Here is an 11,832-nt window from a genome sequence, read left to right as displayed (position 1 = left end):
TCAGTAGTGTGAAATACTGTCCTAAAACACAGTGTTTGTAAAATTGTAATACACTGGATATGTAAAGCTTGAAAAAAAACAAACCTTGCTATATTCAATTGACAAGTTTCCATGTAGATAGATCAGGCATGGCCAACATATGGCCTGCGGGCTGAATCCGGCCCACGTAATGAGTTTATGTGGTGCGCAATTAACTTTTTAATATTCTCCACTACTTTAAAATCTCAGCTTTCAGAATCGGAAGTGTCTTTAATTATTGGAAATTGAGATATTTAAGAAGATAGTGATACATGGAAAAAAATTCTGCGTGTGACTAATCTAGGGTTAACTTCCAATAATTGATCGAATGGATTTGTGATACTTCTTTATTTTTCAAAAAATCTATTTTAAAGATTTACAACTTTTGTACTCATCTGTACTCAATATGAACTGTGTAACGTTTAGCTGCGATGTGAAACTCATATTCTTTTAGGTGGAGTTTGCCAGTACACACTCAAAGTCAAATACTTTGTTATTTTTGTGGTCAAGTGTGCTGAATTAAGTGGCATTGCAGCATAGACAATATCTGCAGTTGATAACTGAAAACGTGTCCAGGCTGTTTGTAAAACAAAATAATTGTTTTATTTGCGATATAACCCCTTCAAGCTCATTCTATTAATTAAATATTGTTTTAATTGATTGTGATACAGCTTAGATATTTATACAGTATGTAATTATATTTTTATTAAAATATATTTTTCTTAAAATAATATTGTATATTAAATTTTTCACTTGTTTACATTTATGCATAAAAAATTACATAATAAAATTTTGTTTACTTAAACAAATCATTTTTGTATTTAACATTTTTTAATTTTAATATTTCATGCAACCCGTGAAGAAAGTTTTCTTTCTAATCTGGCCTGGTGGCAAAAACTGTTGGCCACGCCTGAGATAGATAGTTCTATTTAGATTGAAGTACTTAGCACTATAGCCTTAAAAAATATATGGTCTACCGGAAAGTTCTGTTTCTATCACAAGTTTCGACACGTAAGCACATGTTTATTTGGCACATGTGTGCCTCTCTATTTTTATCACTTAATGTATACATACTGACGTAGCAAATTAACTAAAACAAAGTTGATTCACGTTAGTCTTATGTGTGAAGCGATAGTGTACCCATGGCTACTGATAAAGTTCATTTACGCCACTGTAATTTTTACAAATTTCAACAAGGAAGAAATGCTACAGAAGCATGTCTGTCGCATCCACCATATTCCCTGGACTTAGCACCCTCTGACTATCACTTGTTTTTGTCCTTACAAAATTTTTTGAAGGGCAAAAAATTCAAAAATGAAGAAGATATCAAACAAGCACTGGTTCAATTTTTCACATCAAAAGATAAAACATTTTTAAAAAATGGGATATACAAATCGCCCTCACGCTGGCAAGAAATCATTAATAATAATGGCAATTATATTATTTAATAAAGTTTATTGATGGTAAGAAAAATTTGTATTTTGCTTTATTCCAAAAATGGACAGAACTTTCTGGTAGACCTTATACTATATGAAAAGGCATTGGAAGGATTTAACAATGATAAATGTAGGAGTTAAGAATGAGAAAATAATAAATATAATGAAAAGCAATTTATTACATAAACTCATAAAATAAATTTACCTCTAGCTAACCTAATATTAAAAAGGAGAAGAAACAATAGGCACTTATAAATAACAAGGAATAAACATATATATATAAAATATCTAAAACAATAAGAGAATACTTTAGTCATCCTACTGAAAACTTTACAAAACAACTGAAAAACTGGATGAAATGGATAATTTTCATGAAAATATAAATGACCAAAATTCAGCCCTAAGTTGTTAGAAACTTTAAATAGACCTAAAGCCGTGATGGCAAACCTTTTTATAAAAACCGCCCACTTTTGCAGTGCTGGTCAACCTGGTCCCTCCCGCCCACTAGTGGGTGTTCCAGCTTTCATGGTGGGCAGTAGCAGAGCAACCAAACAGCGCCGTGATTGGCCCACCATGAAAGCTGGAATACCCACTAGTGGGCAGGAGGAACCAGGTTGACCAGCACTGCAAAAGGCAGTTTTTAGAAAAAGGTTTGCCATCACCAACCTAGGGCTATTGAATTAATAACACATTTAAAAAGTAAGTTTCCAAAATTAGACTAGCTAGGTAAATGAATCCTTTAGGGGGATAGATTTTTTACAATGTTATCTAAACTGTCCCAAAGAAAAAAGAGAAAAGGTAAATTTTCAGGTTTATTCTTACTTATCCAGCTTGACAATAATATCAAGACCAAGATTTCCCTCAAAACTTAATCATGAATCAACCTCAACACATAACTGACCAAGACCACAAAGATCAGCGTCCATACTCTAGCATCCCTGATGTCAACCTGGAAAAATTTTTTTTTAATTATGTGAAAGGTAGGGAGGAAGAGACAGTCTCCCGCATGTGCCCTGACGGGGATCCACCTGACAAGCCCCAACCGGGCGATGCTCTGCCAGGCTGGGCCGTAACTCCATTGCTTAACAACTATTTTAGCGCCTGAAGCCAAGGCCATAAAGCCATACTCAGTGCCTGGAGCCAGTTTTGCTTGAGCCACTCGAGCCATGGCTGTGGGGCTAAGGGAAGGGGGGCAGGTGGTGGGAGGAAGAAGATGGTCGCTTCTCCTGTGTGCCCTGACCAGGAATCGAATCCAGGACTTCCACACACAAGGCCAATGCTCTACTTCTGAGCCAACTGGCCAGGGCAAAAATTTCTAAAGTAAAACTTAGCCAGTGTTCACCAAAGCCATAGAAAGTCCCTATAATGTTATAATAACTTGAATCAGTTCATCTTTGTAAACCCAAGATGATGTTAATTCCAACATTAAGCAGATGAAAGATTCATTGAACAAAATTTTTTTTCAATGATAAAATATGATCACAAAGCAGGAAATATTTGTTAGGAGGTAGTTAAATATCTGGAATATTCTTAATTTTTAACATACAGTAATATGTTTTAAAGCTGAAAGAAGTAAGATGATTAAAAAATGTGTTTTATTTTTAACTATGAAATCATTATCTACTCTCATAAGGGACAAAGACTTTCAGAGTTTTTTAAAATCTCAAAATATAAGGCAAAGAGATAAAGTAACATGAATAATTAATACATACAAATAATTTATTACTGCAGATAATACTTTTTCTTAAATAAGTTCTATAATATAGAGTAAGTTAGTCCTTAAAATTTTGGTAAAATTTATCTTTAAAGAATTCTGTTTTCACTTCAATGTTTTTTAATTTATTGATTTTAGAGAAAGAGGAGGGAGAGAGAGAGATATTAATTTGTTGTTCTATTTATTTATGGATACATTAGTTGACTCTTGTGTCTGCCCTGACCCAGGACTGAACTTACAACTTGGGCAAATCCAAATGACATTCTAAGCCATTGAGCAACCTGGCCAGTGCATCAATTTTTTAAACTTTATTAATTTAATCCCATTTTCTATTATTTAATGGACAATTTTGGCATTTTATATTGTTAGTATTTTTCCATTTTACTATTTTTTAAAAATATATTACCAGGTTTATACTTTTATTTATAATTTTAAAAATATCCATCTCATGGGGTCTGACAAGGCGGTGGTGCAGGGAATAGAGCATCGGAATGGGACGCAGAGGACTCAGGTTTGAAACCCCGAGGTCACCAGCTTGAGTGTGGGCTCATCTGGTTTGAGCAAGGTTCACCAGCCTGAGCTCAAGGTCACTGGCTTGAGCAAGGATTCACTTGGTCTTCTGTTGCCCCCTGGTCAAGGCACATATGAGAAAGTTTTCAATGAACGCATAAAGTGCCGCAACAAAGAATTTATGCTTCTCATCTCTCTCCCATCTGATCTGTCTGTCCCTATCTGTCCCTCTCCCTGTCTCTGTCACAAAACAAAACAATATATATATATATAGCTATGAGTTTCAATAGAGGATTTCTTTCACAATAAAAATACTACCAATGGGGCTACTGCTTCCAAAAAATTAGAAAAATTTTTCCTAGCAAAAATGTACAGAAAAGACTAAATAAATTATAACAATCTCTTTTTATGTGTTTCTGAACTAGTAATGAAAAAAGAAAGAGCAAATCCACAGGGTAAAAATGTTGAATAAAGTAAGTCTTTTCTACGTTAAATAATCGTGCTAAAATTTCTGGAGTAACTAATGGAAGAACAGAAACTGATTAGTTTCCAAGATATTATAAAATATTAAAAGTATCTGAAAATAGATTATATAGCTTCCAAGGTACTAGAAAAAACAAATTTAAAAATTGGTTCATCTAAAAGAGAACAAGAGAGAAAACAGTAAAAGGAGAAACGTAGACTAACATATTAGGTATGAGTCTAATCACATAAATAGTAATGCAAAGTGTAAATGGACTAAACTATTCAGTTAATATTCAAAATTATATACAGGACTTTAATAAACATATCCATCAATGGTGGTGCAGTGGATAGAGCATCAACTTGGAACACTGAAGTCCCAGGTGTGAAACCCTGAGGCTGCTGGCTTGAGCACAGCTAATCTGGTTTGAGGAGCACAGGCTCACCAACTTGAGGGTGAAATCACTGTTTTAAGCATGGGATCGTTGACAAGATCCCATTCATGTCACTGGCTTGACTCCAAGGTCATGGGCTTGAGCTCACAGTTGCTGGTTGAGCAAGGTTCTGCTGGAGCACCTCCACCCCTGTCAAGGCACAGATGAGAAGAAATCAGTGAATAACTGGAGTGCCACAACTACAAGTTGATACTTCGCATCTCTGTCACTTCCTGGCTCTCTCTCTCTCTCTCTAAAAAAAAAAAAAAAAAAAATTTTTTTCAATAGACATGATTAAAATAATGAAGAAGAGCAAAAATGCTGAAGGTGTAAGAGATTTAAATTTCTAGTTATAAAATAAAAAATAAGTCACAGGGATGTGATGTATTGTAAAGTACAGCACGGGGACTATCGTCAGTAATATTGAAATAATCTTGTAAGATGACAGGTGGTTATTAGACCTAGTGTGAAAATAACTTCTTCAAGGATATTAATGTTAAATAACTATGTTGTACACCTAGAACAAATACAATACTGTAAATCAACTATATTTTAATTTAAAAAGGAAAACATATTGGAACCAAAATTATGTAAAAAAGAAAACATGATAGGAAAGTCCTAGGTTTCAATTTTATTAGGTAAAGTAATCCTGAGGCGTAAATTATTATTAGAGAGAACAATAGGAATGATAACTATAAATTACTAGAAGATTTAATTGAGCAGGAAAATGTAATATTTTATGTATTATAAAATAATTTCACAATACTTAAACTAAGTTAAAAGTAATCCAAGAAAAAAAAGAGATATTTATAATAAAAGCAGAAGATTGTAATAAACTTTTAAGAACAGGTGACTAAATTTATTTCTACAAATCTCAGCAAGGAAAGAAAATATTTAAACAACATAATTAAATTTTATCTAATGGTTACGTGTCAATTCTATATTCCAAAGCTGGACAATATACATCAAAGACACACATTTTTTTTTTCTGTAAAAATGAATCCATCAATAACATTAAAAAAAATAAAACCAAAGCTGTAGACAAAGGGAAATGTTGCCTCCCTTTCAAAGACACACATTTTTAATGTGAAATTTTTTAAGATTTTTATTTATTCATTTTATAGAGGAGAAAGAGACAGAGACAGAGAAGAGAGAGAGAATGGGAGGAGGAACAGGAAGCATCAACTCCCATATGTGCCTTGACCAGGCAAGCCCAGGGTTTCGAACCGGCAACCTCAGCGTTCCAGGTTGACGCTTTATCCACTGCAACACTACACGCCAGGCCATGATTGAATATTTTCAAAATCTAAAATCCAACTTGAGAAGTTAGAAAAAAATAGAATAAGCCCAAAAGTAGAGGGAGGTAATAGTAAAGATAAATTTAATAGTTAATTCTGAGAAGCTAAATAAACATAAGCAAATAATATAATACATGATGCTTCAAAATGATTAATAAATTTGAAAAATATTATAAAATGTCTCAGTAAAAGAGGTAAATATGTTAAACACTAATATATTAATAATAAATAAATATGATATATTAGCAATAAAGAAAGTAACAAAAATTGAATAACAATTCAATAACATAAAATATTTAAGCAAAACACTTAGAAGTTCAAAGAAATGCATATATTTATACAAAAATATAAATTCCCAATATTATTTAAAAAGAATTCGGAAATGTGAATAATTCTGCTAACCTTAGAGAAACCTCACCAATTATTTAAAGCCTTCTGTTGGTCAAATAAGTTTGTAAAATATGATTTTTATATTTGCTCACTTATAGTTTGTATTGGGGGCTGGGCAGCACCAGGTATATGTGGTCTGTGAAATTGCAAATTATCTTCTTGCTTGGGAAGGACCATTGTTTTAATGCTGTTTGCTGGAGGAGAGGTTTTCATGCCAGAAAGTTTTGAAAAGAGAGAGAAGAAGCCGAAAGAAGCCATGTTTGCGGAGTGAGAGAGGAGAGAAGGCAGAGTGCTGAAGAAGCCATGTTGGCAGAGAAAGAGAAGGTGTGCAGATGGGGAACCAGAGGTGAGTGGCTTTGCGAGCTCTGCTGAGACTGGTGAGGCCTTTGATTCTAAGAGAAACCGGAGAAGATTCTCCTGGTTGTGGAACCAGAGGGAAGTGTTTCCCTGTGTGTTTGCTTGTCAGCTGGTGTGAGGCTTTAATAAAGTAATGGCCTGCCATTCTTTGTCTCCACTGTATCTTTTCCATCTGCCTGAATCTAATGTGAACCTGCATGTGATTGGCCACAATGACTGTGACTACTGGCCCTATACCTTCTCTCTAAGAAAACACCAGAATTGGAATGCATTATAGGTGAGCTATACCAGATATTTAAGAAACAATTACAACCTTACACAAACTCTTTCAGAGAATAAAAGAAGAATCATCTTCAAATAGTTTTGTGAAGTGTTGTAAACTGAATTCTAAGATGGCTTCCAAAAGGGAGCAACACCATGACCCTAATCCTGGAAACTGTGAGATGGAATTAAGGTTACTAATTACTTGACTTTAAAATCACAACACTATTTTGAATTATTCAGATGAGCCCATGGAATTACATGATTCCTTAAAAGCAGAAGAGGACGTCAGATAGATGCAGCAGCAGAAGTCTGATTTGAGAAACTAGATTCAGTGAGCTGCTGCTGGCTTTGCGAATGGAGGGGCCATGACTCAAGCAAATAGGCAGCCCTTAAGATAGAAATTGAGAGTGGGGGTATACCATTCACATGAAGAGGTTTACTGAAAACAAAGTGGAGGGAAAGGAGAGAGTGAGGGAGCTTGATGCATCGAGGGAACGCACACTAAAGACAGCATGCCGCTGGGGTCTGGCTTACTAGGACTGGGTTCTTCACGCAGGCGCAGAGAAGATTTCTTAGCTTTCCAAGTTCCAGCAATGACATGTATTGACCAGAAAGGCACAAAGCAGAGCTCTTTGGGGAGTGACTGAAGAGAAACTTTAAACTGACCTAGGAGAAGCTTAAAAAAATAACCAAAGAGCATTCCCTTCCATTTTAGAAAGACTCTGCCTGGCTCACTGTGATTTTCAATTTCTGATCTATAATAAATTTGATTTGTTTTAATCTGTGTCTAGGCTAAATTGTGGCACATTAAGGGAACTAGCCACTTTGAATTATGCTGGGTCATCACAGAGCCTGGTGGTCCAACCTGGCTAATCACTGGGGGTTTGGGGGGAGGGAAAACGAGGCAAGAGCAGACACCTCGAGGGATATATTTGCCCCTGACCTGAGCTATTAAGGTGTGTGGTGGGCAGGAACCAAGTGGCCTGGGAGAGACACAGCCCATGTCCCTTTTAGGGTGTTGCTCCCTTGCCCACACCATAAGGAGCAATCTTCCTGCCTGGGAGATTGTTTACAGGACGGTACCTGGCCCAGAGTGGCCACGGTCAAATGCTCCCATCACACTGGCCTGGTTACAGGGCCCTTACTTAGGGGAGAAGAGCCGTGTGCACTCTAACACCTGCAAAGCCAAGACAAAATAAAAAAATAAGTGGGAACTTATGCCCATATGGGTTGCTTCTCCAAGTGGAATCCCCTTTCCAATCTGCCCGATTCTGTTTATTTTTCAGAGTCCTCAGATAACTGCTTTTTGTATTTTATACAGAGTTTTTCATTATAGTCAGTGGGAACACAGGCTGCAGTGGCTTAGTCCACTTTGGCCAGAATGAAAATCATTCTGTCTATTCTCATTAAATGCATTAGGCATTGTCGTTCAATCTTTTTATGCATCTTCATTGTTTCCCATGTCCTTTTTCTCTAAATTGCAAACTTTGGTTAATTTATACTGATATATATTTAGTTCTTCTTTTCATTAATTCTTCTTTTGACTGAATTAAATATGTTTTTAACCCATTCTTTAGATTTAAAATATCACCAATAATATTTTACATTTCTAGAGATTTCATTTAGTTATTTATTTATTTATTTATATTTTTCTGAAGCTGGAAATGGGGAGAGACAGACAGACTCCTGCATGCGCCTGACCTGGATCCACCCGGCACGCCCACCAGGGGCGACGCTCTGCCCACCAGGGGGCGATGCTCTGCCCCTCCGGGGCGTCGCTCTGCCGCAACCAGAGCCACTCTAGCGCCTGAGGCAGAGGCCAAGGAGCCATCCCCAGCGCCTGGGCCATCTTTGCTCCAATGGAGCCTTGGCTGCGGGAGGGGAAGAGAGAGACAGAGAGGAAGGAGCGGGGGGGGGGGGGGGGGTAGAGAAGCAAATGGGCGCTTCTCCTATGTGCCCTGGCCGGGAATCGAACCTGGGTCCCCCGCACGCCAGGCTGCTGAGCCAACTGGCCAGGGCCTCATTTAATTATTTTTTTAAATGATCATACCTGATTTTTTTCTAATCATTGTGATTCCAACTTTTATTTATTTAAACATTTCTTATTTATTCTATATTATGTGGCTGTCAATTCCAATCAATACAGGGTAGGGCAAAAGTAGGTTTATAGTTGTAAACCTACAACTACAACATATGAAATAGTTTACTTTTGTATTATTATTTATTATTGTATTATTTTCCATATAAATAACTGTAAGCCTACCTTTACCCCATTCTATATATGTATTATATGTCTAAATCTGTTATTTATTATATCTCTTCTGTATCTCTTCTGACTCCCACTTATGGTGGCTTGCCTTTTCATGTGGTTGGTGATTTTTGATTGTGAGTTTATTGGCTGATCTGATCTATAAAACATCTTGTTTCTTTTCAATTCCCATTTATTTTGGCTGTTAGGCAATATCATTTATTTTTAATTGAAAAAAAGCAGCAAGTTCAAAATGAAACAGAAATTTTTAGTGTAGGATAGGACAAAACCAAGGGTGGGTTGGGGGAAGAAATAGCAAAAGAGGAGATGAGATATTGCCAGAGACAGAAGGTGTCCCGTGTCCTCTCTTCTCGGGAATGACTCAGCATTTAGGTCATTACTCTTCATACATAAACAAGATTGATATTCCTTTGGGGTAAGAACAGGTGGAGATGGGATGGGCCTTTCTGGAGGCTGACACCAAAGCTGGTCACTCTCTTCCCCCATCACCTCCCTGGAACAAAGAAAAATAGCTGGAAACTAGGATTTTAACAGCCTGCATCCCAGTCTCCAAAACTGTTCTAGAATGGGAAACCCAACCATTCCTGCTAGAATTAGCATGGCTCCCATTCCCCTTCGCTACCACATGGGCTTAGGATGGTGTTTTCAGCACATGGTTCTAAATGGGATCAGGATGAGACCCAGGTTTTTGGAAACAGAGAGGGGAATATTAACTGGACACATGGAAGAAATGAGCACCAGAAGAAAAGTGTATTTATCCAGACTGCAGAAATATAGATTTCCCAGACTGGAAAGAGAAAGGAGACATTCAATAAACAATGAATATTTATTGAGTGCTTATTATGTGCCAGCATTGTTCTAGAACATTCCTAAAAAAGAGAGAGAGAGAAGCAGAAGATGGAAATTCTAAGGGAGAGGAAAGAGGCAGCTAAGGAAGAAAGCTGAGGGAACTGGGAAACCTGAGTGAGAGCGTAGCCTCAGCCTCCTCTTCGGCCTCCTCACACAAATCCTCCTCCTCTTTTGCGGTGGCATCCTGGTCCTGCTGGTACTCAGAGGTGATGTCATTCATGCTGCCCTCAGCCTGAGTGAACTCTATCTTGTCCATGTCCTTGCCCATGTACCAGTGGAGGACACATGGCAGTAACCGCTCTGAATGCACTTGAACAGCTTCTGGATGGCAGTGGCGTTGCCAGTGAAGGTGACTGCCATCCTCAAGCCATGATGCAGAGTGTCACAGATGGCTCTCTTGACACTATCAGAAATCTCTTCCGCAAAGTAGCTTCTGTTTGGGGTTTACATATTGAGCATCTGCTTGTCCATCTCCTTCATGGACATCTGCCACAGAAGACAGCAGTCACAGTGAGGTACTCACAATGGCGGGTGTCACAGGCAACCATCATACCCTGGGCATCAAATACCTGCTGGGTGAGTTTGGGCACAGTGAGGGCCCTATACTGCTGGCTTCCATGGCTGGTTAGAGGGGCAAAGCCAGGCATGAAGGAGTGGAGGCATGGGAAGGGTGCCATGTTGACTGCCAGCTTGCAGAGGCCAGGAAAGCAGAATCAGGTGGTGACACTGCTCATGGTGGCTGGGACAGGTGGTTCAAGTGCCCATAGGCTGGCATGTTCAGCTTGAAGGTGGTGAAGCTGATGTCATAAAGGGCCTTGTTATCAATGCAATAGGTCTCATCAGTATCCTCTCGAACTGAGAGACAAAGAGGTGACATTGTAGGGCTCAAATACAGTGTCAGACACTTTGGGTGCAGGTGCCACACTGAAGGTGTCGTGATGTAGCCAGGATACTCTTTGCAGATCTTGCTGAGGAGAAGAGTCCACATTCCAGGGCCTGTGCCCCATCCAGTGGGTCAGCTGGAAGCCCTGCAGGCAGTCGAAGCTCTCAAGACTCCTCCCGCATCACCTCCAGGACTGAGTCAGCCAGCCCAGATGCCGCCTGCCCCAGACAGACCAAAAACAAAATTGTCTGACCTGAAGATCTAGCCCAAAGCACCTGAGCAAACAGAAGCCATGGTCCTGGGTTCTAGACCCACCAAGATAGCATGAGAAACATCCTTTATACCTGCGGCTTCATTGAAAGACAGAGATGTGATCCAGTTGCAGGTCACTGTCCCATGAGTGCAGATGGGGTCGATGGCATTTTCAGTACTGATCACCTCTTAGAACTTGGCACTGATTCGGTTGCCACACTGGCCAGGCTGGTGTGCACAGTCTCCTTTGTGGTTCACATAAAATTTTCTTGATTGCCTCAAAGTGAGTATGGGCAAGAAAATTTGTAATTTTTTCCTCTGCTGCTGTTTGAGGTCCCCATGTGTGGACAGGAAGGTTCTGGGAGGCCTATGAAACATCTTGATCTTAAGTAGAAAAGGTTTTTGCTTCTGTTAGGAACTCACTCAAGAATGCCACCAACCTCAGATGACTCTACAACTCCCTAAAGGTCTCACCTCGGAGTTAGTTTCACCACTTTACCATTGTTCTTGCCCCAGCACCTAGTTCACAGTGTTGAGAACAGCTTCCAACCTCATGGAATTGTTGCTTTTCTAAGCTTCTCACTGCTCTAAGCCTCAGCCCCAGGTCACTGATATTTGTTGTCATTGTTGCTGCTATTTTTTGTTTGTTTGTTTGTTTGTTTTTCCAGTGAGGGAAGGATGGTTTTCCTTGAAGAA

The 11,832-nt window shown here is 38.5% G+C and overlaps 1 pseudogene; it reads right to left on the bottom strand.

Annotated features, from left to right (window-relative positions):
• Positions 1–10,080: 10,080 nt before the first annotated feature.
• LOC136383879 (tubulin beta chain pseudogene) lies at positions 10,081–11,355 on the bottom strand (annotated as a pseudogene).
• Positions 11,356–11,832: the final 477 nt, after the last annotated feature.

The sequence above is a fragment of the Saccopteryx leptura genome, chromosome 12 (genome assembly GCF_036850995.1).
Source record: "Saccopteryx leptura isolate mSacLep1 chromosome 12, mSacLep1_pri_phased_curated, whole genome shotgun sequence".
NCBI lineage: Eukaryota > Metazoa > Chordata > Mammalia > Chiroptera > Emballonuridae > Saccopteryx > Saccopteryx leptura.
This window is presented reverse-complemented; position numbering and strand designations above follow the sequence as displayed.